Source organism: Dendrobates tinctorius, unplaced genomic scaffold (assembly GCF_039654945.1).
Source record: "Dendrobates tinctorius isolate UK_male_01 unplaced genomic scaffold, ASM3965494v1 ptg000300l, whole genome shotgun sequence".
Lineage (NCBI taxonomy): Eukaryota > Metazoa > Chordata > Amphibia > Anura > Dendrobatidae > Dendrobates > Dendrobates tinctorius.
Genome location: NW_027361967.1, coordinates 241,780 through 268,010, shown reverse-complemented (window position 1 = coordinate 268,010; position 26,231 = coordinate 241,780). Strand labels below are relative to the sequence as shown.

The 26,231-nt window shown below is 36.9% G+C and overlaps 11 non-coding genes across 11 annotated transcripts; all 11 read right to left on the bottom strand.

The window, feature by feature from the left end:
* Positions 1-1,621: 1,621 nt before the first annotated feature.
* On the bottom strand, positions 1,622-1,694 carry TRNAF-GAA (transfer RNA phenylalanine (anticodon GAA)). The gene has a single exon. It is a non-coding gene; the product is annotated as a tRNA-Phe (tRNA).
* An 835-nt stretch (positions 1,695-2,529) lies between these two features.
* TRNAR-GCG (transfer RNA arginine (anticodon GCG)) lies at positions 2,530-2,612 on the bottom strand. The gene is given in 2 exon segments: positions 2,530-2,564; positions 2,569-2,612. It is a non-coding gene; the product is annotated as a tRNA-Arg (tRNA).
* A 1,903-nt stretch (positions 2,613-4,515) lies between these two features.
* TRNAL-CAG (transfer RNA leucine (anticodon CAG)) lies at positions 4,516-4,598 on the bottom strand. The gene has a single exon. It is a non-coding gene; the product is annotated as a tRNA-Leu (tRNA).
* Positions 4,599-6,489: 1,891 nt separating this feature from the next.
* On the bottom strand, positions 6,490-6,572 carry TRNAL-CAG (transfer RNA leucine (anticodon CAG)). Its single transcript has one exon. It is a non-coding gene; the product is annotated as a tRNA-Leu (tRNA).
* Positions 6,573-14,557: 7,985 nt separating this feature from the next.
* On the bottom strand, positions 14,558-14,640 carry TRNAL-CAG (transfer RNA leucine (anticodon CAG)). The gene has a single exon. It is a non-coding gene; the product is annotated as a tRNA-Leu (tRNA).
* A 1,890-nt stretch (positions 14,641-16,530) lies between these two features.
* TRNAL-CAG (transfer RNA leucine (anticodon CAG)) lies at positions 16,531-16,613 on the bottom strand. The gene has a single exon. It is a non-coding gene; the product is annotated as a tRNA-Leu (tRNA).
* Positions 16,614-17,608: 995 nt separating this feature from the next.
* TRNAF-GAA (transfer RNA phenylalanine (anticodon GAA)) lies at positions 17,609-17,681 on the bottom strand. The gene has a single exon. It is a non-coding gene; the product is annotated as a tRNA-Phe (tRNA).
* An 834-nt stretch (positions 17,682-18,515) lies between these two features.
* On the bottom strand, positions 18,516-18,598 carry TRNAL-CAG (transfer RNA leucine (anticodon CAG)). The gene has a single exon. It is a non-coding gene; the product is annotated as a tRNA-Leu (tRNA).
* Positions 18,599-19,593: 995 nt separating this feature from the next.
* On the bottom strand, positions 19,594-19,666 carry TRNAF-GAA (transfer RNA phenylalanine (anticodon GAA)). Its single transcript has one exon. It is a non-coding gene; the product is annotated as a tRNA-Phe (tRNA).
* An 834-nt stretch (positions 19,667-20,500) lies between these two features.
* Positions 20,501-20,583, bottom strand: TRNAL-UAG (transfer RNA leucine (anticodon UAG)). Its single transcript has one exon. It is a non-coding gene; the product is annotated as a tRNA-Leu (tRNA).
* A 1,902-nt stretch (positions 20,584-22,485) lies between these two features.
* Positions 22,486-22,568, bottom strand: TRNAL-UAG (transfer RNA leucine (anticodon UAG)). The gene has a single exon. It is a non-coding gene; the product is annotated as a tRNA-Leu (tRNA).
* Positions 22,569-26,231: the final 3,663 nt, after the last annotated feature.

Here is a 26,231-nt window from a genome sequence, read left to right as displayed (position 1 = left end):
GCATGCATAATGTTACATCAAGTTTTATTTTTTATGAGATGCAAACAATTGGAGCAAAAAAGAGACAAAAATTTAGAGAAAATATTTTATTGATTGTTAAAAGTGAGACCATTTGTCCCAAAATGTGCTGAAACATGTCAGAATGACATGGGCATTTCACATTTTTTAAACTATGATTACCTACTTGTTAAGTTTTTGTTTATTAAATATCGTTATGGTCTATTGATGTGTGAGGTGAAAACTATGAAAGTAGACTTACCAGCAAATCCGTTTCTAGATATATTTCATGACAGCACTGTAGAAGGTTGATTCCCTACCCTAATAGGGACAGAGAACACAAAGAGGTGAAATAGTCCCTCCTCATTGACTGTCCAAAGGATTTTTCTAGTGCCAAAAGAACAACAGACATATGCACAAAAAATCTGTTTGATGTTCCTAGAGTTCTTTTTTGAGAGGACAAATTCAGATTCACTCCAAAGACTCTCAGGAAATTTTTCAAAACCACATTACATGAAGATAAAGTTTCTTGAAATTAAATGTTGATGTCAGAAGTGGGATTTGAACTCACGCCTCCAGGGGAAACTGCAACCTAAACGCAGCGCCTTAGACCACTCTGCCATCTTGACTTCGATATGCAATTGGAACTTAACTCCTTCCATGCTAGTCAGCAGAAATGTTACCATTCCTTGTGATTAAAAACTTGTCACACCACCCCAAAAAAGTCAATAAATAACATTTTTTATATGCGTACTTTTCGTCTGCATTAATTTTTAAACCTCCATTTATTTTGTTTGGATATTAGAAATGTTAGATTTCTCACAAATGCGGTGATGCACCACATTTCTTCAGAAACTACTGTTTGGCCACACAGCAGGGCTTTGAAAGGAAGAGCCCTATTTGGGTTTTGCAATGCAGATTTTGCAGGAATACCTTGCAGATGAAATTTGCAGAGTACCAAAACAGCAGAAAACCTCCCAAAGTGACCACATTTTAGAAATTATTTTGCACAATGAGTTAATCAACACCTGCAATTACTATTGTCAGCCTATAGGTGTTTTCACTCTGAACCATCCAGCATTGCAAGTATGCCAGTTTAGTGCCCAGCTTTTGCTTGCAGAGACAAGCAACCCATACATTTTTAAGTGGGCTCTACTCACTGGAGCAATGTCAAATATGTAGATGCTTTGTCTCACCATTAAAGTAGAAACCTCCTATATTTCAAATTAAAGATGACGGACCTGTGTGGAGCTTGTGTTTTTTGCCTTTTTGACTTTGTCCACAGCATATTTTTTAAGGACATTTGTCTCAGTAATGCCTCAGTGTTTCAAAGTCAAACAAGCTGACTATAATCATTCAGCTAGTGTCTGATAAGTGCTGTCTGTTTCAGCTATCAGGTTACCTTTTAATCCTCTTACAGCTAAGTCAATCTGAAATAAAACAAAATAGAGGAAAAATTACTAAAAAACATTCATGTGTTCAAAAGGAAAAAGTTACCGTTTCTCAAATTTTTAACATTTTGTTTTCTGTAGATAGTTAAGATTTTTAGGCCTTTTGATCATGATCAGTCCATGTGCTTTGTTTAATATCTCCTTAAAATGTAAACGGTGAAGAAAAAGCATTTTGCCGAAACCCGGGATTGGACCAGGGACCTTTAGATCTTCAGTCTAACGCTCTCCCAACTGAGCTATTTCGGCCATATCTATACATTTTCTGGGGGGTTTGACACTCTGCAAATGTCAAGTGTCACACCTGGAGGGATATATTATAATTTTTCATTTGACTGTTTTTTGAAGCATGATTTCTATTTGAAACGCCTTCCATTTTGCTGTACATATTTAATAACATTCATTAACTATTTGTGAATGAGTAGAAAAAGACAGCAATTTTGCCATTGAATTTTTACATTTTCAGTTTGTCTCCATGCACCAGTATAATTCTGACCCTGTGCTTCTAGAATAGGTCATGGTCGCACATAAAACACAATTTGCATGCATAATGTTACATCAAGTTTTATTTTTTATGAGATGCAAACAATTGGAGCAAAAAAGAGACAAAAATTTAGAGAAAATATTTTATTGATTGTTAAAAGTGAGACCATTTGTCCCAAAATGTGCTGAAACATGTCAGAATGACATGGGCATTTCACATTTTTTAAACTATGATTACCTACTTGTTAAGTTTTTGTTTATTAAATATCGTTATGGTCTATTGATGTATGAGGTGAAAACTATGAAAGTAGACTTACCAGCAAATCCGTTTCTAGATATATTTCATGACAGCACTGTAGAAGGTTGATTCCCTACCCTAATAGGGACAGAGAACACAAAGAGGTGAAATAGTCCCTCCTCATTGACTGTCCAAAGGATTTTTCTAGTGCCAAAAGAACAACAGACATATGCACAAAAAATCTGTTTGATGTTCCTAGAGTTCTTTTTTGAGAGGACAAATTCAGATTCACTCCAAAGACTCTCAGGAAATTTTTCAAAACCACATTACATGAAGATAAAGTTTCTTGAAATTAAATGTTGATGTCAGAAGTGGGATTTGAACCCACGCCTCCAGGGGAAACCGCAACCTGAACGCTGCGCCTTAGACCGCTCGGCCATCCTGACTTTGATATGCAATTGGAACTTAACTCCTTCCATGCTAGTCAGCAGAAATGTTACCATTCCTTGTGATTACAAACTTGTCACACCACCCCAAAAAAGTCAATAAATAACATTTTTTATATGCGTACTTTTCGTCTGCATTAATTTTTAAACCTCCATTTATTTTGTTTGGATATTAGAAATGTTAGATTTCTCACAAATGCGGTGATGCACCACATTTCTTCAGAAACTACTGTTTGGCCACACAGCAGGGCTTTGAAAGGAAGAGCCCTATTTGGGTTTTGCAATGCAGATTTTGCAGGAATACCTTGCAGATGAAATTTGCAGAGTACCAAAACAGCAGAAAACCTCCCAAAGTGACCACATTTTAGAAATTATTTTGCACAATGAGTTAATCAACACCTGCAATTACTATTGTCAGCCTATAGGTGTTTTCACTCTGAACCATCCAGCATTGCAAGTATGCCAGTTTAGTGCCCAGCTTTTGCTTGCAGAGACAAGCAACCCATACATTTTTAAGTGGGCTCTACTCACTGGAGCAATGTCAAATATGTAGATGCTTTGTCTCACCATTAAAGTAGAAACCTCCTATATTTCAAATTAAAGATGACGGACCTGTGTGGAGCTTGTGTTTTTTGCCTTTTTGACTTTGTCCACAGCATATTTTTTAAGGACATTTGTCTCAGTAATGCCTCAGTGTTTCAAAGTCAAACAAGCTGACTATAATCATTCAGCTAGTGTCTGATAAGTGCTGTCTGTTTCAGCTATCAGGTTACCTTTTAATCCTCTTACAGCTAAGTCAATCTGAAATAAAACAAAATAGAGGAAAAATTACTAAAAAACATTCATGTGTTCAAAAGGAAAAAGTTACCGTTTCTCAAATTTTTAACATTTTGTTTTCTGTAGATAGTTAAGATTTTTAGGCCTTTTGATCATGATCAGTCCATGTGCTTTGTTTAATATCTCCTTAAAATGTAAACGGTGAAGAAAAAGCATTTTGCCGAAACCCGGGATTGGACTAGGGACCTTTAGATCTTCAGTCTAACGCTCTCCCAACTGAGCTATTTCGGCCATATCTATACGTTTTCTGGGGGGTTTGACACTCTGCAAATGTCAAGTGTCACACCTGGAGGGATATATTATAATTTTTCATTTGACTGTTTTTTGAAGCATGTTTTCTATTTGAAACGCCTTCCATTTTGCTGTACATATTTAATAACATTCATTGACTATTTGTGAATGAGTAGAAAAAGACAGCAATTTTGCCATTGAATTTTTACATTTTCAGTTTGTCTCCATGCACCAGTATAATTCTGACCCTGTGCTTCTAGAATAGGTCATGGTCGCACATAAAACACAATTTGCATGCATAATGTTACATCAAGTTTTATTTTTTATGAGATGCAAACAATTGGAGCAAAAAAGAAACAAAAATTTAGAGAAAATATTTTATTGATTGTTAAAAGTGAGACCATTTGTCCCAAAATGTGCTGAAACATGTCAGAATGACATGGGCATTTCACATTTTTTAAACTATGATTACCTACTTGTTAAGTTTTTGTTTATTAAGTATCGTTATGGTCTATTGATGTATGAGGTGAAAACTATGAAAGTAGACTTACCAGCAAATCCGTTTCTAGATATATTTCATGACAGCACTGTAGAAGGTTGATTCCCTACCCTAATAGGGACAGAGAACACAAAGAGGTGAAATAGTCCCTCCTCATTGACTGTCCAAAGGATTTTTCTAGTGCCAAAAGAACAACAGACATATGCACAAAAAATCTGTTTGATGTTCCTAGAGTTCTTTTTTGAGAGGACAAATTCAGATTCACTCCAAAGACTCTCAGGAAATTTTTCAAAACCACATTACATGAAGATAAAGTTACTTGAAATTAAATGTTGATGTCAGAAGTGGGATTTGAACCCACGCCTCCAGGGGAGACTGCGACCTGAACGCAGCGCCTTAGACCGCTCGGCCATCCTGACTTCGATATGAAATTGGAACTTAACTCCTTCCATGCTAGTCAGCAGAAATGTTACCATTCCTTGTGATTACAAACTTGTCACACCACCCCAAAAAAGTCAATAAATAACATTTTTTATATGCGTACTTTTCGTCTGCATTAATTTTTAAACCTCCATTTATTTTGTTTGGATATTAGAAATGTTAGATTTCTCACAAATACGGTGATGCACCACATTTCTTCAGAAACTACTGTTTGGCCACACAGCAGGGCTTTGAAAGGAAGAGCCCTATTTGGGTTTTGCAATGCAGATTTTGCAGGAATACCTTGCAGATGAAATTTGCAGAGTACCAAAATAGCAGAAAACCTCCCAAAGTGACCACATTTTAGAAATTATTTTGCACAATGAGTTAATCAACACCTGCAATTACTATTGTCAGCCTATAGGTGTTTTCACTCTGAACCATCCAGCATTGCAAGTATGCCAGTTTAGTGCCCAGCTTTTGCTTGCAGAGGCAAGCAACCCATACATTTTTAAGTGGGCTCTACTCACTGGAGCAATGTCAAATATGTAGATGCTATGTCTCACCATTAAAGTAGAAACCTCCTATATTTCAAATTAAAGATGACGGACCTGTGTGGAGCTTGTGTTTTTTGCCTTTTTGACTTTGTCCACAGCATATTTTTTAAGGACATTTGTCTCAGTAATGCCTCAGTGTTTCAAAGTCAAACAAGCTGACTATAATCATTCAGCTAGTGTCTGATAAGTGCTGTCTGTTTCAGCTATCAGGTTACCTTTTAATCCTCTTACAGCTAAGTCAATCTGAAATAAAACAAAATAGAGGAAAAATTACTAAAAAACATTCATGTGTTCAAAAGGAAAAAGTTACCGTTTCTCAAATTTTTAACATTTTGTTTTCTGTAGATAGTTAAGATTTTTAGGCCTTTTGATCATGATCAGTCCATGTGCTTTGTTTAATATCTCCTTAAAATGTAAATGGTGAAGAAAAAGCATTTTGCCGAAACCCGGGACCTTTAGATCTTCAGTCTAACGCTCTCCCAACTGAGCTATTTCGGCCATATCTATACATTTTCTGGGGGGTTTGACACTCTGCAAATGTCAAGTGTCACACCTGGAGGGATATATTATAATTTTTCATTTGACTGTTTTTTGAAGCATGATTTCTATTTGAAACGCCTTCCATTTTGCTGTACATATTTAATAACATTCATTAACTATTTGTGAATGAGTAGAAAAAGACAGCAATTTTGCCATTGAATTTTTACATTTTCAGTTTGTCTCCATGCACCAGTATAATTCTGACCCTGTGCTTCTAGAATAGGTCATGGTCGCACATAAAACACAATTTGCATGCATAATGTTACATCAAGTTTTATTTTTTATGAGATGCAAACAATTGGAGCAAAAAAGAGACAAAAATTTAGAGAAAATATTTTATTGATTGTTAAAAGTGAGACCATTTGTCCCAAAATGTGCTGAAACATGTCAGAATGACATGGGCATTTCACATTTTTTAAACTATGATTACAAACTTGTTAAGTTTTTGTTTATTAAGTATCGTTATGGTCTATTGATGTATGAGGTGAAAACTATGAAAGTAGACTTACCAGCAAATCCGTTTCTAGATATATTTCATGACAGCACTGTAGAAGGTTGATTCCCTACCCTAATAGGGACAGAAAACACAAAGAGGTGAAATAGTCCCTCCTCATTGACTGTCCAAAGGATTTTTCTAGTGCCAAAAGAACAACAGACATATGCACAAAAAATCTGTTTGATGTTCCTAGAGTTCTTTTTTGAGAGGACAAATTCAGATTCACTCCAAAGACTCTCAGGAAATTTTTCAAAACCACATTACATGAAGATAAAGTTACTTGAAATTAAATGTTGATGTCAGAAGTGTGATTTGAACCCACGCCTCCAGGGGAGACTGCGACCTGAACGCAGCGCCTTAGACCGCTCGGCCATCCTGACTTCGATATGCAATTGGAACTTAACTCCTTCCATGCTAGTCAGCAGAAATGTTACCATTCCTTGTGATTACAAACTTGTCACACCACCTCAAAAAAGTCAATAAATAACATTTTTTATATGCGTACTTTTCGTCTGCATTAATTTTTAAACCTCCATTTATTTTGTTTGGATATTAGAAATGTTAGATTTCTCACAAATACGGTGATGCACCACATTTCTTCAGAAACTACTGTTTGGCCACACAGCAGGGCTTTGAAAGGAAGATCCCTATTTGGGTTTTGCAATGCAGATTTTGCAGGAATACCTTGCAGATGAAATTTGCAGAGTACCAAAACAGCAGAAAACCTCCCAAAGTGACCACATTTTAGAAATTATTTTGCACAATGAGTTAATCAACACCTGCAATTACTATTGTCAGCCTATAGGTGTTTTCACTCTGAACCATCCAGCATTGCAAGTATGCCAGTTTAGTGCCCAGCTTTTGCTTGCAGAGGCAAGCAACCCATACATTTTTAAGTGGGCTCTACTCACTGGAGCAATGTCAAATATATAGATGCTTTGTCTCACCATTAAAGTAGAAACCTCCTATATTTCAAATTAAAGATGACGGACCTGTGTGGAGCTTGTGTTTTTTGCCTTTTTGACGTTGTCCACAGCATATTTTTTAAGGACATTTGTCTCAGTAATGCCTCAGTGTTTCAAAGTCAAACAAGCTGACTATAATCATTCAGCTAGTGTCTGATAAGTGCTGTCTGTTTCAGCTATCAGGTTACCTTTTAATCCTCTTACAGCTAAGTCAATCTGAAATAAAACAAAATAGAGGAAAAATTACTAAAAAACATTCATGTGTTCAAAAGGAAAAAGTTACCGTTTCTCAAATTTTTAACATTTTGTTTTCTGTAGATAGTTAAGATTTTTAGGCCTTTTGATCATGATCAGTCCATGTGCTTTGTTTAATATCTCCTTAAAATGTAAACGGTGAAGAAAAAGCATTTTGCCGAAACCCGGGATTGGACCAGGGACCTTTAGATCTTCAGTCTAACGCTCTCCCAACTGAGCTATTTCAGCCATATCTATACGTTTTCTGGGGGGTTTGACACTCTGCAAATGTCAAGTGTCACACCTGGAGGGATATATTATAATTTTTCATTTGACTGTTTTTTGAAGCATGATTTCTATTTGAAACGCCTTCCATTTTGCTGTACATATTTAATAACATTCATTTACTATTTGTGAATGAGTAGAAAAAGACAGCAATTTTGCCATTGAATTTTTACATTTTCAGTTTGTCTCCATGCAACAGTATAATTCTGACCCTGTGCTTCTAGAATAGGTCATGGTCACACATAAAACACAATTTGCATGCATAATGTTACATCAAGTTTTATTTTTTATGAGATGCAAACAATTGGAGCAAAAAAGAGACAAAAATTTAGAGAAAATATTTTATTGATTGTTAAAAGTGAGACCATTTGTCCCAAAATGTGCTGAAACATGTCAGAATGACATGGGCATTTCACATTTTTTAAACTATGATTACCAACTTGTTAAGTTTTTGTTTATTAAGTATCGTTATGGTCTATTGATGTATGAGGTGAAAACTATGAAAGTAGACTTACCAGCAAATCCGTTTCTAGATATATTTCATGACAGCACTGTAGAAGGTTGATTCCCTACCCTAATAGGGACAGAGAACAAAAAGAGGTGAAATAGTCCCTCCTCATTGACTGTCCAAAGGATTTTTCTAGTGCCAAAAGAACAACAGACATATGCACAAAAAATCTGTTTGATGTTCCTAGAGTTCTTTTTTGAGAGGACAAATTCAGATTCACTCCAAAGACTCTCAGGAAATTTTTCAAAACCACATTACTAAGTTTTGTTTGACCTCATCTAATCAATAAATGAAGATAAAGTTTCTTGAAATTAAATGTTGATGTCAGAAGTGGGATTTGAACCCACGCCTCCAGGGGAGACTGCGACCTGAACGCTGCGCTTTAGACCGCTCGGCCATCCTGACTTCGATATGCAATTGGAACGTAACTCCTTCCATGCTAGTCAGCAGAAATGTTACCATTCCTTGTGATTACAAACTTGTCACACCACCCCAAAAAAGTCAATAAATAACATTTTTTATATGCGTACTTTTCGTCTGCATTAATTTTTAAACCTCCATTTATTTTGTTTGGATATTAGAAATGTTAGATTTCTCACAAATACGGTGATGCACCACATTTCTTCAGAAACTACTGTTTGGCCACACAGCAGGGCTTTGAAAGGAAGAGCCCTATTTGGGTTTTGCAATGCAGATTTTGCAGGAATACCTTGCAGATGAAATTTGCAGAGTACCAAAACAGCAGAAAACCTCCCAAAGTGACCACATTTTAGAAATTATTTTGCACAATGAGTTAATCAACACCTGCAATTACTATTGTCAGCCTATAGGTGTTTTCACTCTGAACCATCCAGCATTGCAAGTATGCCAGTTTAGTGCCCAGCTTTTGCTTGCAGAGGCAAGCAACCCATACATTTTTAAGTGGGCTCTACTCACTGGAGCAATGTCAAATATATAGATGCTTTGTCTCACCATTAAAGTAGAAACCTCCTATATTTCAAATTAAAGATGACGGACCTGTGTGGAGCTTGTGTTTTTTGCCTTTTTGACGTTGTCCACAGCATATTTTTTAAGGACATTTGTCTCAGTAATGCCTCAGTGTTTCAAAGTCAAACAAGCTGACTATAATCATTCAGCTAGTGTCTGATAAGTGCTGTCTGTTTCAGCTATCAGGTTACCTTTTAATCCTCTTACAGCTAAGTCAATCTGAAATAAAACAAAATAGAGGAAAAATTACTAAAAAACATTCATGTGTTCAAAAGGAAAAAGTTACCGTTTCTCAAATTTTTAACATTTTGTTTTCTGTAGATAGTTAAGATTTTTAGGCCTTTTGATCATGATCAGTCCATGTGCTTTGTTTAATATCTCCTTAAAATGTAAACGGTGAAGAAAAAGCATTTTGCCGAAACCCGGGATTGGACCAGGGACCTTTAGATCTTCAGTCTAACGCTCTCCCAACTGAGCTATTTCAGCCATATCTATACGTTTTCTGGGGGGTTTGACACTCTGCAAATGTCAAGTGTCACACCTGGAGGGATATATTATAATTTTTCATTTGACTGTTTTTTGAAGCATGATTTCTATTTGAAACGCCTTCCATTTTGCTGTACATATTTAATAACATTCATTTACTATTTGTGAATGAGTAGAAAAAGACAGCAATTTTGCCATTGAATTTTTACATTTTCAGTTTGTCTCCATGCAACAGTATAATTCTGACCCTGTGCTTCTAGAATAGGTCATGGTCACACATAAAACACAATTTGCATGCATAATGTTACATCAAGTTTTATTTTTTATGAGATGCAAACAATTGGAGCAAAAAAGAGACAAAAATTTAGAGAAAATATTTTATTGATTGTTAAAAGTGAGACCATTTGTCCCAAAATGTGCTGAAACATGTCAGAATGACATGGGCATTTCACATTTTTTAAACTATGATTACCAACTTGTTAAGTTTTTGTTTATTAAGTATCGTTATGGTCTATTGATGTATGAGGTGAAAACTATGAAAGTAGACTTACCAGCAAATCCGTTTCTAGATATATTTCATGACAGCACTGTAGAAGGTTGATTCCCTACCCTAATAGGGACAGAGAACAAAAAGAGGTGAAATAGTCCCTCCTCATTGACTGTCCAAAGGATTTTTCTAGTGCCAAAAGAACAACAGACATATGCACAAAAAATCTGTTTGATGTTCCTAGAGTTCTTTTTTGAGAGGACAAATTCAGATTCACTCCAAAGACTCTCAGGAAATTTTTCAAAACCACATTACTAAGTTTTGTTTGACCTCATCTAATCAATAAATGAAGATAAAGTTTCTTGAAATTAAATGTTGATGTCAGAAGTGGGATTTGAACCCACGCCTCCAGGGGAGACTGCGACCTGAACGCTGCGCTTTAGACCGCTCGGCCATCCTGACTTCGATATGCAATTGGAACGTAACTCCTTCCATGCTAGTCAGCAGAAATGTTACCATTCCTTGTGATTACAAACTTGTCACACCACCCCAAAAAAGTCAATAAATAACATTTTTTATATGCGTACTTTTCGTCTGCATTAATTTTTAAACCTCCATTTATTTTGTTTGGATATTAGAAATGTTAGATTTCTCACAAATACGGTGATGCACCACATTTCTTCAGAAACTACTGTTTGGCCACACAGCAGGGCTTTGAAAGGAAGAGCCCTATTTGGGTTTTGCAATGCAGATTTTGCAGGAATACCTTGCAGATGAAATTTGCAGAGTACCAAAACAGCAGAAAACCTCCCAAAGTGACCACATTTTAGAAATTATTTTGCACAATGAGTTAATCAACACCTGCAATTACTATTGTCAGCCTATAGGTGTTTTCACTCTGAACCATCCAGCATTGCAAGTATGCCAGTTTAGTGCCCAGCTTTTGCTTGCAGAGGCAAGCAACCCATACATTTTTAAGTGGGCTCTACTCACTGGAGCAATGTCAAATATGTAGATGCTTTGTCTCACCATTAAAGTAGAAACCTCCTATATTTCAAATTAAAGATGACGGACCTGTGTGGAGCTTGTGTTTTTTGCCTTTTTGACTTTGTCCACAGCATATTTTTTAAGGACATTTGTCTCAGTAATGCCTCAGTGTTTCAAAGTCAAACAAGCTGACTATAATCATTCAGCTAGTGTCTGATAAGTGCTGTCTGTTTCAGCTATCAGGTTACCTTTTAATCCTCTTACAGCTAAGTCAATCTGAAATAAAACAAAATAGAGGAAAAATTACTAAAAAACATTCATGTGTTCAAAAGGAAAAAGTTACCGTTTCTCAAATTTTTAACATTTTGTTTTCTGTAGATAGTTAAGATTTTTAGGCCTTTTGATCATGATCAGTCCATGTGCTTTGTTTAATATCTCCTTAAAATGTAAACGGTGAAGAAAAAGCATTTTGCCGAAACCCGGGATTGGACTAGGGACCTTTAGATCTTCAGTCTAACGCTCTCCCAACTGAGCTATTTCGGCCATATCTATACATTTTCTGGGGGGTTTGACACTCTGCAAATGTCAAGTGTCACACCTGGAGGGATATATTATAATTTTTCATTTGACTGTTTTTTGAAGCATGATTTCTATTTGAAACGCCTTCCATTTTGCTGTACATATTTAATAACATTCATTGACTATTTGTGAATGAGTAGAAAAAGACAGCAATTTTGCCATTGAATTTTTACATTTTCAGTTTGTCTCCATGCACCAGTATAATTCTGACCCTGTGCTTCTAGAATAGGTCATGGTCGCACATAAAACACAATTTGCATGCATAATGTTACATCAAGTTTTATTTTTTATGAGATGCAAACAATTGGAGCAAAAAAGAGACAAAAATTTAGAGAAAATATTTTATTGATTGTTAAAAGTGAGACCATTTGTCCCAAAATGTGCTGAAACATGTCAGAATGACATGGGCATTTCACATTTTTTAAACTATGATTACCTACTTGTTAAGTTTTTGTTTATTAAGTATCGTTATGGTCTATTGATGTATGAGGTGAAAACTATGAAAGTAGACTTACCAGCAAATCCGTTTCTAGATATATTTCATGACAGCACTGTAGAAGGTTGATTCCCTACCCTAATAGGGACAGAGAACACAAAGAGGTGAAATAGTCCCTCCTCGTTGACTGTCCAAAGGATTTTTCTAGTGCCAAAAGAACAACAGACATATGCACAAAAAATGTGTTTGATGTTCCTAGAGTTCTTTTTTGAGAGGACAAATTCAGATTCACTCCAAAGACTCTCAGGAAATTTTTCAAAACCACATTACTAAGTTTTGTTTGACCTCATCTAATCAATAAATGAAGATAAAGTTTCTTGAAATTAAATGTTGATGTCAGAAGTGGGATTAGAACCCACGCCTCCATGGGAGACTGCGACCTGAACGCTGCGCCTTAGACCGCTCGGCCATCCTGACTTTGATATGCAATTGGAACTTAACTCCTTCCATGCTAGTCAGCAGAAATGTTACCATTCCTTGTGATTACAAACTTGTCACACCACCCCAAAAAAGTCAATAAATAACATTTTTTATATGCGTACTTTTCGTCTGCATTAATTTTTAAACCTCCATTTATTTTGTTTGGATATTAGAAATGTTAGATTTCTCACAAATGCGGTGATGCACCACATTTCTTCAGAAACTACTGTTTGGCCACACAGCAGGGCTTTGAAAGGAAGAGCCCTATTTGGGTTTTGCAATGCAGATTTTGCAGGAATACCTTGCAGATGAAATTTGCAGAGTACCAAAACAGCAGAAAACCTCCCAAAGTGACCACATTTTAGAAATTATTTTGCACAATGAGTTAATCAACACCTGCAATTACTATTGTCAGCCTATAGGTGTTTTCACTCTGAACCATCCAGCATTGCAAGTATGCCAGTTTAGTGCCCAGCTTTTGCTTGCAGAGACAAGCAACCCATACATTTTTAAGTGGGCTCTACTCACTGGAGCAATGTCAAATATGTAGATGCTTTGTCTCACCATTAAAGTAGAAACCTCCTATATTTCAAATTAAAGATGACGGACCTGTGTGGAGCTTGTGTTTTTTGCCTTTTTGACTTTGTCCACAGCATATTTTTTAAGGACATTTGTCTCAGTAATGCCTCAGTGTTTCAAAGTCAAACAAGCTGACTATAATCATTCAGCTAGTGTCTGATAAGTGCTGTCTGTTTCAGCTATCAGGTTACCTTTTAATCCTCTTACAGCTAAGTCAATCTGAAATAAAACAAAATAGAGGAAAAATTACTAAAAAACATTCATGTGTTCAAAAGGAAAAAGTTACCGTTTCTCAAATTTTTAACATTTTGTTTTCTGTAGATAGTTAAGATTTTTAGGCCTTTTGATCATGATCAGTCCATGTGCTTTGTTTAATATCTCCTTAAAATGTAAACGGTGAAGAAAAAGCATTTTGCCGAAACCCGGGATTGGACTAGGGACCTTTAGATCTTCAGTCTAACGCTCTCCCAACTGAGCTATTTCTGCCATATCTATACATTTTCTGGGGGGTTTGACACTCTGCAAATGTCAAGTGTCACACCTGGAGGGATATATTATAATTTTTCATTTGACTGTTTTTTGAAGCATGATTTCTATTTGAAACGCCTTCCATTTTGCTGTACATATTTAATAACATTCATTGACTATTTGTGAATGAGTAGAAAAAGACAGCAATTTTGCCATTGAATTTTTACATTTTCAGTTTGTCTCCATGCACCAGTATAATTCTGACCCTGTGCTTCTAGAATAGGTCATGGTCGCACATAAAACACAATTTGCATGCATAATGTTACATCAAGTTTTATTTTTTATGAGATGCAAACAATTGGAGCAAAAAAGAGACAAAAATTTAGAGAAAATATTTTATTGATTGTTAAAAGTGAGACCATTTGTCCCAAAATGTGCTGAAACATGTCAGAATGACATGGGCATTTCACATTTTTTAAACTATGATTACCTACTTGTTAAGTTTTTGTTTATTAAGTATCGTTATGGTCTATTGATGTATGAGGTGAAAACTATGAAAGTAGACTTACCAGCAAATCCGTTTCTAGATATATTTCATGACAGCACTGTAGAAGGTTGATTCCCTACCCTAATAGGGACAGAGAACACAAAGAGGTGAAATAGTCCCTCCTCATTGACTGTCCAAAGGATTTTTCTAGTGCCAAAAGAACAACAGACATATGCACAAAAAATGTGTTTGATGTTCCTAGAGTTCTTTTTTGAGAGGACAAATTCAGATTCACTCCAAAGACTCTCAGGAAATTTTTCAAAACCACATTACTAAGTTTTGTTTGACCTCATCTAATCAATAAATGAAGATAAAGTTTCTTGAAATTAAATGTTGATGTCAGAAGTGGGATTTGAACCCACGCCTCCAGGGGAGACTGCGACCTGAACGCAGCGCCTTTGACCGCTCGGCCATCCTGACTTCGATATGAAATTGGAACTTAACTCCTTCCATGCTAGTCAGCAGAAATGTTACCATTCCTTGTGATTACAAACTTGTCACACCACCTCAAAAAAGTCAATAAATAACATTTTTTATATGCGTACTTTTCATCTGCATTAATTTTTAAACCTCCATTTATTTTGTTTGGATATTAGAAATGTTAGATTTCTCACAAATACGGTGATGCACCACATTTCTCCAGAAACTACTGTTTGGCCACACAGCAGGGCTTTGAAAGGAAGAGCCCTATTTGGGTTTTGCAATGCAGATTTTGCAGGAATACCTTGCAGATGAAATTTGCAGAGTACCAAAACAGCAGAAAACCTCCCAAAGTGACCACATTTTAGAAATTATTTTGCACAATGAGTTAATCAACACCTGCAATTACTATTGTCAGCCTATAGGTGTTTTCACTCTGAACCATCCAGCATTGCAAGTATGCCAGTTTAGTGCCCAGCTTTTGCTTGCAGAGGCAAGCAACCCATACATTTTTAAGTGGGCTCTACTCACTGGAGCAATGTCAAATATGTAGATGCTTTGTCTCACCATTAAAGTAGAAACCTCCTATATTTCAAATTAAAGATGACGGACCTGTGTGGAGCTTGTGTTTTTTGACTTTTTGACGTTGTCCACAGCATATTTTTTAAGGACATTTGTCTCAGTAATGCCTCAGTGTTTCAAAGTCAAACAAGCTGACTATAATCATTCAGCTAGTGTCTGATAAGTGCTGTCTGTTTCAGCTATCAGGTTACCTTTTAATCCTCTTACAGCTAAGTCAATCTGAAATAAAACAAAATAGAGGAAAAATTACTAAAAAACATTCATGTGTTCAAAAGGAAAAAGTTACCGTTTCTCAAATTTTTAACATTTTGTTTTCTGTAGATAGTTAAGATTTTTAGGCCTTTTGATCATGATCAGTCCATGTGCTTTGTTTAATATCTCCTTAAAATGTAAATGGTGAAGAAAAAGCATTTTGCCGAAACCCGGGACCTTGAGATCTTCAGTCTAACGCTCTCCCAACTGAGCTATTTCGGCCATTTCTATACATTTTCTGGGGGGTTTGACACTCTGCAAATGTCAAGTGTCACACCTGGAGGGATATATTATAATTTTTCATTTGACTGTTTTTTGAAGCATGATTTCTATTTGAAACGCCTTCCATTTTGCTGTACATATTTAATAACATTCATTAACTATTTGTGAATGAGTAGAAAAAGACAGCAATTTTGCCATTGAATTTTTACATTTTCAGTTTGTCTCCATGCACCAGTATAATTCTGACCCTGTGCTTCTAGAATAGGTCATGGTCGCACATAAAACACAATTTGCATGCATAATGTTACATCAAGTTTTATTTTTTATGAGATGCAAACAATTGGAGCAAAAAAGAGACAAAAATTTAGAGAAAATATTTTATTGATTGTTAAAAGTGAGACCATTTGTCCCAAAATGTGCTGAAACATGTCAGAATGACATGGGCATTTCACATTTTTTAAACTATGATTACCTACTTGTTAAGTTTTTGTTTATTAAATATCGTTATGGTCTATTGATGTATGAGGTGAAAACTATGAAAGTAGACTTACCAGCAAATCCGTTTCTAGATATATTTCATGACAGCACTGTAGAAGGTTGATTCCCTACCCTAATAGGGACAGAGAACACAAAGAGGTGAAATAGTCCCTTCTCATTGACTGTCCAAAGGATTTTTCTAGTGCCAAAAGAACAACAGACATATGCACAAAAATCTGTTTGATGTTCCTAGAGTTCTTTTTTGAGAGGACAAATTCAGATTCACTCCAAAGACTCTCAGGAAATTTTTCAAAACCACATTACATGAAGATAAAGTTTCTTGAAATTAAATGTTGATGTCAGAAGTGGGATTTGAACCCACGCCTCCAGGGGAGACTGCGACCTGAACGCAGCGCCTTAGACCGCTCGGCCATCCTGACTTCGATATGCAATTGGAACTTAACTCCTTCCATGCTAGTCAGCAGAAATGTTACCATTCCTTGTGATTAAAAACTTGTCACACCACCCCAAAAAAGTCAATAAATAACATTTTTTATATGCGTACTTTTCGTCTGCATTAATTTTTAAACCTCCATTTATTTTGTTTGGATATTAGAAATGTTAGATTTCTCACAAATGCGGTGATGCACCACATTTCTTCAGAAACTACTGTTTGGCCACACAGCAGGGCTTTGAAAGGAAGAGCCCTATTTGGGTTTTGCAATGCAGATTTTGCAGGAATACCTTGCAGATGAAATTTGCAGAGTACCAAAACAGCAGAAAACCTCCCAAAGTGACCACATTTTAGAAATTATTTTGCACAATGAGTTAATCAACACCTGCAATTACTATTGTCAGCCTATAGGTGTTTTCACTCTGAACCATCCAGCATTGCAAGTATGCCAGTTTAGTGCCCAGCTTTTGCTTGCAGAGACAAGCAACCCATACATTTTTAAGTGGGCTCTACTCACTGGAGCAATGTCAAATATGTAGATGCTTTGTCTCACCATTAAAGTAGAAACCTCCTATATTTCAAATTAAAGATGACGGACCTGTGTGGAGCTTGTGTTTTTTGCCTTTTTGACTTTGTCCACAGCATATTTTTTAAGGACATTTGTCTCAGTAATGCCTCAGTGTTTCAAAGTCAAACAAGCTGACTATAATCATTCAGCTAGTGTCTGATAAGTGCTGTCTGTTTCAGCTATCAGGTTACCTTTTAATCCTCTTACAGCTAAGTCAATCTGAAATAAAACAAAATAGAGGAAAAATTACTAAAAAACATTCATGTGTTCAAAAGGAAAAAGTTACCGTTTCTCAAATTTTTAACATTTTGTTTTCTGTAGATAGTTAAGATTTTTAGGCCTTTTGATCATGATCAGTCCATGTGCTTTGTTTAATATCTCCTTAAAATGTAAACGGTGAAGAAAAAGCATTTTGCCGAAACCCGGGATTGGACCAGGGACCTTTAGATCTTCAGTCTAACGCTCTCCCAACTGAGCTATTTCGGCCATATCTATACATTTTCTGGGGGGTTTGACACTCTGCAAATGTCAAGTGTCACACCTGGAGGGATATATTATAATTTTTCATTTGACTGTTTTTTGAAGCATGATTTCTATTTGAAACGCCTTCCATTTTGCTGTACATATTTAATAACATTCATTAACTATTTGTGAATGAGTAGAAAAAGACAGCAATTTTGCCATTGAATTTTTACATTTTCAGTTTGTCTCCATGCACCAGTATAATTCTGACCCTGTGCTTCTAGAATAGGTCATGGTCGCACATAAAACACAATTTGCATGCATAATGTTACATCAAGTTTTATTTTTTATGAGATGCAAACAATTGGAGCAAAAAAGAGACAAAAATTTAGAGAAAATATTTTATTGATTGTTAAAAGTGAGACCATTTGTCCCAAAATGTGCTGAAACATGTCAGAATGACATGGGCATTTCACATTTTTTAAACTATGATTACCTACTTGTTAAGTTTTTGTTTATTAAATATCGTTATGGTCTATTGATGTATGAGGTGAAAACTATGAAAGTAGACTTACCAGCAAATCCGTTTCTAGATATATTTCATGACAGCACTGTAGAAGGTTGATTCCCTACCCTAATAGGGACAGAGAACACAAAGAGGTGAAATAGTCCCTCCTCATTGACTGTCCAAAGGATTTTTCTAGTGCCAAAAGAACAACAGACATATGCACAAAAATCTGTTTGATGTTCCTAGAGTTCTTTTTTGAGAGGACAAATTCAGATTCACTCCAAAGACTCTCAGGAAATTTTTCAAAACCACATTACATGAAGATAAAGTTTCTTGAAATTAAATGTTGATGTCAGAAGTGGGATTTGAACCCACGCCTCCAGGGGAGACTGCGACCTGAACGCAGCGCCTTAGACCGCTCGGCCATCCTGACTTCGATATGCAATTGGAACTTAACTCCTTCCATGCTAGTCAGCAGAAATGTTACCATTCCTTGTGATTAAAAACTTGTCACACCACCCCAAAAAAGTCAATAAATAACATTTTTTATATGCGTACTTTTCGTCTGCATTAATTTTTAAACCTCCATTTATTTTGTTTGGATATTAGAAATGTTAGATTTCTCACAAATGCGGTGATGCACCACATTTCTTCAGAAACTACTGTTTGGCCACACAGCAGGGCTTTGAAAGGAAGAGCCCTATTTGGGTTTTGCAATGCAGATTTTGCAGGAATACCTTGCAGATGAAATTTGCAGAGTACCAAAACAGCAGAAAACCTCCCAAAGTGACCACATTTTAGAAATTATTTTGCACAATGAGTTAATCAACACCTGCAATTACTATTGTCAGCCTATAGGTGTTTTCACTCTGAACCATCCAGCATTGCAAGTATGCCAGTTTAGTGCCCAGCTTTTGCTTGCAGAGACAAGCAACCCATACATTTTTAAGTGGGCTCTACTCACTGGAGCAATGTCAAATATGTAGATGCTTTGTCTCACCATTAAAGTAGAAACCTCCTATATTTCAAATTAAAGATGACGGACCTGTGTGGAGCTTGTGTTTTTTGCCTTTTTGACTTTGTCCACAGCATATTTTTTAAGGACATTTGTCTCAGTAATGCCTCAGTGTTTCAAAGTCAAACAAGCTGACTATAATCATTCAGCTAGTGTCTGATAAGTGCTGTCTGTTTCAGCTATCAGGTTACCTTTTAATCCTCTTACAGCTAAGTCAATCTGAAATAAAACAAAATAGAGGAAAAATTACTAAAAAACATTCATGTGTTCAAAAGGAAAAAGTTACCGTTTCTCAAATTTTTAACATTTTGTTTTCTGTAGATAGTTAAGATTTTTAGGCCTTTTGATCATGATCAGTCCATGTGCTTTGTTTAATATCTCCTTAAAATGTAAACGGTGAAGAAAAAGCATTTTGCCGAAACCCGGGATTGGACCAGGGACCTTTAGATCTTCAGTCTAACGCTCTCCCAACTGAGCTATTTCGGCCATATCTATACATTTTCTGGGGGGTTTGACACTCTGCAAATGTCAAGTGTCACACCTGGAGGGATATATTATAATTTTTCATTTGACTGTTTTTTGAAGCATGATTTCTATTTGAAACGCCTTCCATTTTGCTGTACATATTTAATAACATTCATTAACTATTTGTGAATGAGTAGAAAAAGACAGCAATTTTGCCATTGAATTTTTACATTTTCAGTTTGTCTCCATGCACCAGTATAATTCTGACCCTGTGCTTCTAGAATAGGTCATGGTCGCACATAAAACACAATTTGCATGCATAATGTTACATCAAGTTTTATTTTTTATGAGATGCAAACAATTGGAGCAAAAAAGAGACAAAAATTTAGAGAAAATATTTTATTGATTGTTAAAAGTGAGACCATTTGTCCCAAAATGTGCTGAAACATGTCAGAATGACATGGGCATTTCACATTTTTTAAACTATGATTACCTACTTGTTAAGTTTTTGTTTATTAAATATCGTTATGGTCTATTGATGTATGAGGTGAAAACTATGAAAGTAGACTTACCAGCAAATCCGTTTCTAGATATATTTCATGACAGCACTGTAGAAGGTTGATTCCCTACCCTAATAGGGACAGAGAACACAAAGAGGTGAAATAGTCCCTCCTCATTGACTGTCCAAAGGATTTTTCTAGTGCCAAAAGAACAACAGACATATGCACAAAAATCTGTTTGATGTTCCTAGAGTTCTTTTTTGAGAGGACAAATTCAGATTCACTCCAAAGACTCTCAGGAAATTTTTCAAAACCACATTACATGAAGATAAAGTTTCTTGAAATTAAATGTTGATGTCAGAAGTGGGATTTGAACCCACGCCTCCAGGGGAAACTGCAACCTAAGCGCAGCGCCTTAGACCACTCTGCCATCTTGACTTCGATATGCAATTGGAACTTAACTCCTTCCATGCTAGTCAGCAGAAATGTTACCATTCCTTGTGATTAAAAACTTGTCACACCACCCCAAAAAAGTCAATAAATAACATTTTTTATATGCGTACTTTTCGTCTGCATTAATTTTTAAACCTCCATTTATTTTGTTTGGATATTAGAAATGTTAGATTTCTCACAAATGCGGTGATGCACCACATTTCTTCAGAAACTACTGTTTGGCCACACAGCAGGGCTTTGAAAGGAAGAGCCCTATTTGGGTTTTGCAATGCAGATTTTGCAGGAATACCTTGCAGATGAAATTTGCAGAGTACCAAAACAGCAGAAAACCTCCCAAAGTGACCACATTTTAGAAATTATTTTGCACAATGAGTTAATCAACACCTGCAATTACTATTGTCAGCCTATAGGTGTTTTCACTCTGAACCATCCAGCATTGCAAGTATGCCAGTTTAGTGCCCAGCTTTTGCTTGCAGAGACAAGCAACCCATACATTTTTAAGTGGGCTCTACTCACTGGAGCAATGTCAAATATGTAGATGCTTTGTCTCACCATTAAAGTAGAAACCTCCTATATTTCAAATTAAAGATGACGGACCTGTGTGGAGCTTGTGTTTTTTGCCTTTTTGACTTTGTCCACAGCATATTTTTTAAGGACATTTGTCTCAGTAATGCCTCAGTGTTTCAAAGTCAAACAAGCTGACTATAATCATTCAGCTAGTGTCTGATAAGTGCTGTCTGTTTCAGCTATCAGGTTACCTTTTAATCCTCTTACGGCTAAGTCAATCTGAAATAAAACAAAATAGAGGAAAAATTACTAAAAAACATTCATGTGTTCAAAAGGAAAAAGTTACCGTTTCTCAAATTTTTAACATTTTGTTTTCTGTAGATAGTTAAGATTTTTAGGCCTTTTGATCATGATCAGTCCATGTGCTTTGTTTAATATCTCCTTAAAATGTAAACGGTGAAGAAAAAGCATTTTGCCGAAACCCGGGATTGGACTAGGGACCTTTAGATCTTCAGTCTAACGCTCTCCCAACTGAGCTATTTCGGCCATATCTATACATTTTCTGGGCGGTTTGACACTCTGCAAATGTCAAGTGTCACACCTGGAGGGATATATTATAATTTTTCATTTGACTGTTTTTTGAAGCATGATTTCTATTTGAAACGCCTTCCATTTTGCTGTACATATTTAATAACATTCATTAACTATTTGTGAATGAGTAGAAAAAGACAGCAATTTTGCCATTGAATTTTTACATTTTCAGTTTGTCTCCATGCACCAGTATAATTCTGACCCTGTGCTTCTAGAATAGGTCATGGTCGCACATAAAACACAATTTGCATGCATAATGTTACATCAAGTTTTATTTTTTATGAGATGCAAACAATTGGAGCAAAAAAGAGACAAAAATTTAGAGAAAATATTTTATTGATTGTTAAAAGTGAGACCATTTGTCCCAAAATGTGCTGAAACATGTCAGAATGACATGGGCATTTCACATTTTTTAAACTATGATTACCTACTTGTTAAGTTTTTGTTTATTAAATATCGTTATGGTCTATTGATGTATGAGGTGAAAACTATGAAAGTAGACTTACCAGCAAATCCGTTTCTAGATATATTTCATGACAGCACTGTAGAAGGTTGATTCCCTACCCTAATAGGGACAGAGAACACAAAGAGGTGAAATAGTCCCTCCTCATTGACTGTCCAAAGGATTTTTCTAGTGCCAAAAGAACAACAGACATATGCACAAAAATCTGTTTGATGTTCCTAGAGTTCTTTTTTGAGAGGACAAATTCAGATTCACTCCAAAGACTCTCAGGAAATTTTTCAAAACCACATTACATGAAGATAAAGTTTCTTGAAATTAAATGTTGATGTCAGAAGTGGGATTTGAACCCACGCCTCCAGGGGAAACTGCAACCTAAGCGCAGCGCCTTAGACCACTCTGCCATCTTGACTTCGATATGCAATTGGAACTTAACTCCTTCCATGCTAGTCAGCAGAAATGTTACCATTCCTTGTGATTAAAAACTTGTCACACCACCCCAAAAAAGTCAATAAATAACATTTTTTATATGCGTACTTTTCGTCTGCATTAATTTTTAAACCTCCATTTATTTTGTTTGGATATTAGAAATGTTAGATTTCTCACAAATGCGGTGATGCACCACATTTCTTCAGAAGCTACTGTTTGGCCACACAGCAGGGCTTTGAAAGGAAGAGCCCTATTTGGGTTTTGCAATGCAGATTTTGCAGGAATACCTTGCAGATGAAATTTGCAGAGTACTAAAACAGCAGAAAACCTCCCAAAGTGACCACATTTTAGAAATTATTTTGCACAATGAGTTAATCAACACCTGCAATTACTATTGTCAGCCTATAGGTGTTTTCACTCTGAACCATCCAGCATTGCAAGTGATTATTCTGTCACACTAAGGTGCGACCCGTCTTAATTGTCTGTGGCCGAATTGTAGCTTTGGCACAAGGTATACGTATACTCGAGGAAAGAATACACAAGACAAGAGGGTATCGTGTCAGTATGATTCTTCTCTGTCTTTAATCAAACGTGTACAGCTTTTATAACAGAATTTGAGCTACATCATCAGTTACATCATGGACATATTTCCAGTTACTATTTGCTTTTCTCAGGTCGCTACACAATCATTATGTACACTTCTGGGTTACCGTTTACTGCTCCCACATTGCTAAACAATACTTATATACACAAGTATTGTTTTCTAGCTTGGCTTACCCTGGTCCACCCAGTTTATTCAATATTTGGTGAAGCTTAGGTGAATGATACCATACAGAAACAACTCTAAGAAAATATAAGAAAATATAAGAAAATCAGAAGTATCTTAAAGCAACATGATCCCAATATCCAGCAAAGCGTCCATATAGTGATACAGTTTTGATTCTTGTATATATTCATGTGCCATATATTCTTCCCTTAACAGTCCCTCCTTTGGAGATATGCAAAATCAAAATCCTAATCTCGTCGAACCTATCGATCTGTCCTCCCAGCCTACCTATCTCAACATTGCTGGAACCTAACTAACTAATCTTCACCGTATATACGAGACGACCCATCTCTAGTAGATGGACCCCCTCCTAACGGACTTTGCACAGGAGGAAGTCAGATCCTGGACTTTCCCTCATTGGCTTGCTTCAAGCAGGCATATTCCGGAGGTGGTGCTTGCATGTTTTCATTGGGACATCTTTCATACAGGGGATCTTCAAAATCGGCATGCATGGTCATCACTGTGGTTTCCATAGTTTTCATCATCATTTTCTTAAGGCATGGCACTATGCAGCATAGAATTAAAGAAAATATGATCAAAGGACATAAAATAACTTTTGCAAACTTAATGGGTCAATAATTGCCTTCATGGCATCCCCAGTGTATTTTATAAACCGTTGTTGATTATTGTATAAATAGTTTATCCGCTTTGCATTCTTATTTGCGGGGATGGTGGGTTTAAACACAACTATTGTCTCGTTCTCGACTTTGAATTTGTCAGGTGCTCCCTGTGTGCCCCCACTGGTATCTATGCTTCTTAGCCAAAATTTACCTTTTGTGTCACCATTTTCCCTCCCAAGTTTAGTACTTGAGCCTAGTACATATAACCCTTGCTCATACTCTGAAGGGTTGTCAATAGTAAGGTACAGAACTATGCATCCCTCCTTGGGGCAGTGAGTGGCAGTGACAGGGAGTATTGAATCTGGAAGGCCACTCTGACCCTTAAAATGGGCTTTGGACAGGGTCATGCGACTTAATAGGCTTATTCCCCATTTGTCCCTTCGCTGTAGGGCCTGGGCTGGTTGATGTCTCCAGTCACTTTCACCAGTGTGCCACCCAACAAGAGACTAATCCTCCCAGTTTGAACCTTCCCCTATTTCAGCAGTAGTGACACAGATGAATTGTGTATTAAACCTGATATGAAACTGTGCCATGGGGCCTGGACATTCTTATTGTGAGACAGTAGTCAAATTGATATGTTACTCTTGGGGTGGAGACATTATACCAGAAAGTCAGTATGCCCTTCTCATGAGTGACTACCCCTTGGTGATTGACTACCCCTTGAGCTAGGAGAAGGATAAGTGCCAGATGGATGAAGAGTGGCAGCCGCTACTGGACTCTGGATCCGGCATCTCCTTGCAGTGGGAAGCGAGGACCCATGGACTGCTGCGATAGTTGACAGGACTTGGAACAGGCTGTCATCTCTAGGTTCAAGGGTACGTCTGTTGAACCTCTTGGTGATGAGGACTCAGTCACCGGGCAGGATCTGGTGGGCTCCTATGTCCTCAGGATCTGGGATGGATGAAAAGACTCGAAAATGCATTTTAGTCACATGTTTTTAAACTTAGTCTACATATAGGCAATTATACTTGTGCGTGTATGTGACCCAAGGGAAAGACTAAACTCTTATGCTATGACCCCTGTTTCCTGTATAGCATCAAGTATGTAAAGTTTTGTTCGAGGCCTTAAATTTTCCTTGTTCATCCTTAGGTGTATTTCATCCTGTATAACTTCATCTTAGGTCCATTTCTTCTTTTCTTCCTTGGATACTTGTTTCTGGAGTGTTATTCCTTTTCCTCTGTTTCCGTGTCAACCGGTATTACTGCTGCTTCTTTTGCTGTTACTTCAGCTAGCCTGTTGCCCACTGCTTCCCTTGAAGTGTCTCCAGTGTGTGTGCTTTTACTTTTACCACCGCAACTCTTCCTGGCATCAACAAGGACTCCATTAATTCTTGCATGGCTTTGTGGTGTCTGACCGGCGTTCCGTTAGCCGTGATGAAGTCTCTTTCTCTCCAGATTGATCTTGATAGCTTCATGTTGAGTGGACCTCTCGTATGCTTCTGTCAAGGCCTGCAGTCCTTTTGGATATAGGCAGTGGTTTTGCTGGCAGCAAGTTACTTCTGTGGCTACTGCTATACCAGTGTGCGAACGGCCTTCTTGGTCTGCATACCTTGGTCTATCCACAATGAGCATCAGGTCAGGATCTTCCAGGTGTTCTCTTGCCTCATGACAGCAAGACAATCGCGTTCAGCCATTTCAGAGTCGACTACCTCTTCCACTAATGTGTCAGAGATGTGGTTTTCATCCTCCATCTTCCTCCCCCTTTGGCAGAGGTAGAAGAGTAGCTGAATTATGGACAGCACATCTGGAGATGGTGACGTCCGGGAGCAGAGTAGGGCATTGCAGACAGGTGCTTTGGGCCAGGATCTTCAACTGGTGACCCATAAAAATATCAGAAGCTTTGTCCAGCACAGGTGGGTTGCAAACACGGTTCTCATGCAAGTTGGGACTCCACGAGCCACTTGGTCAAGTCTTGGAGAGTAGAAGCCAGGAGGGCATTGTCTTCCTCCGTGAAGCTGTGTTAGGACTCCATTTACATGGTCAGGCTTCTTCATGACAAACAGACAAAACAGTTCGGTATAGCCTGGCAGTCCTAGAGCTGTGAAAATGTGATTGCAATTTAGTATATAAAACACACTGATTACCTTCTTGGAAAGTCTTGAAATAATTATAAAAAGGTTGCATGTGTAGAAGAGCAGTATTGGCTTGGCTGTCTTCAGTCAGGGGAAGAGGTCATCCATATATATTGTAAAACGAAGTGG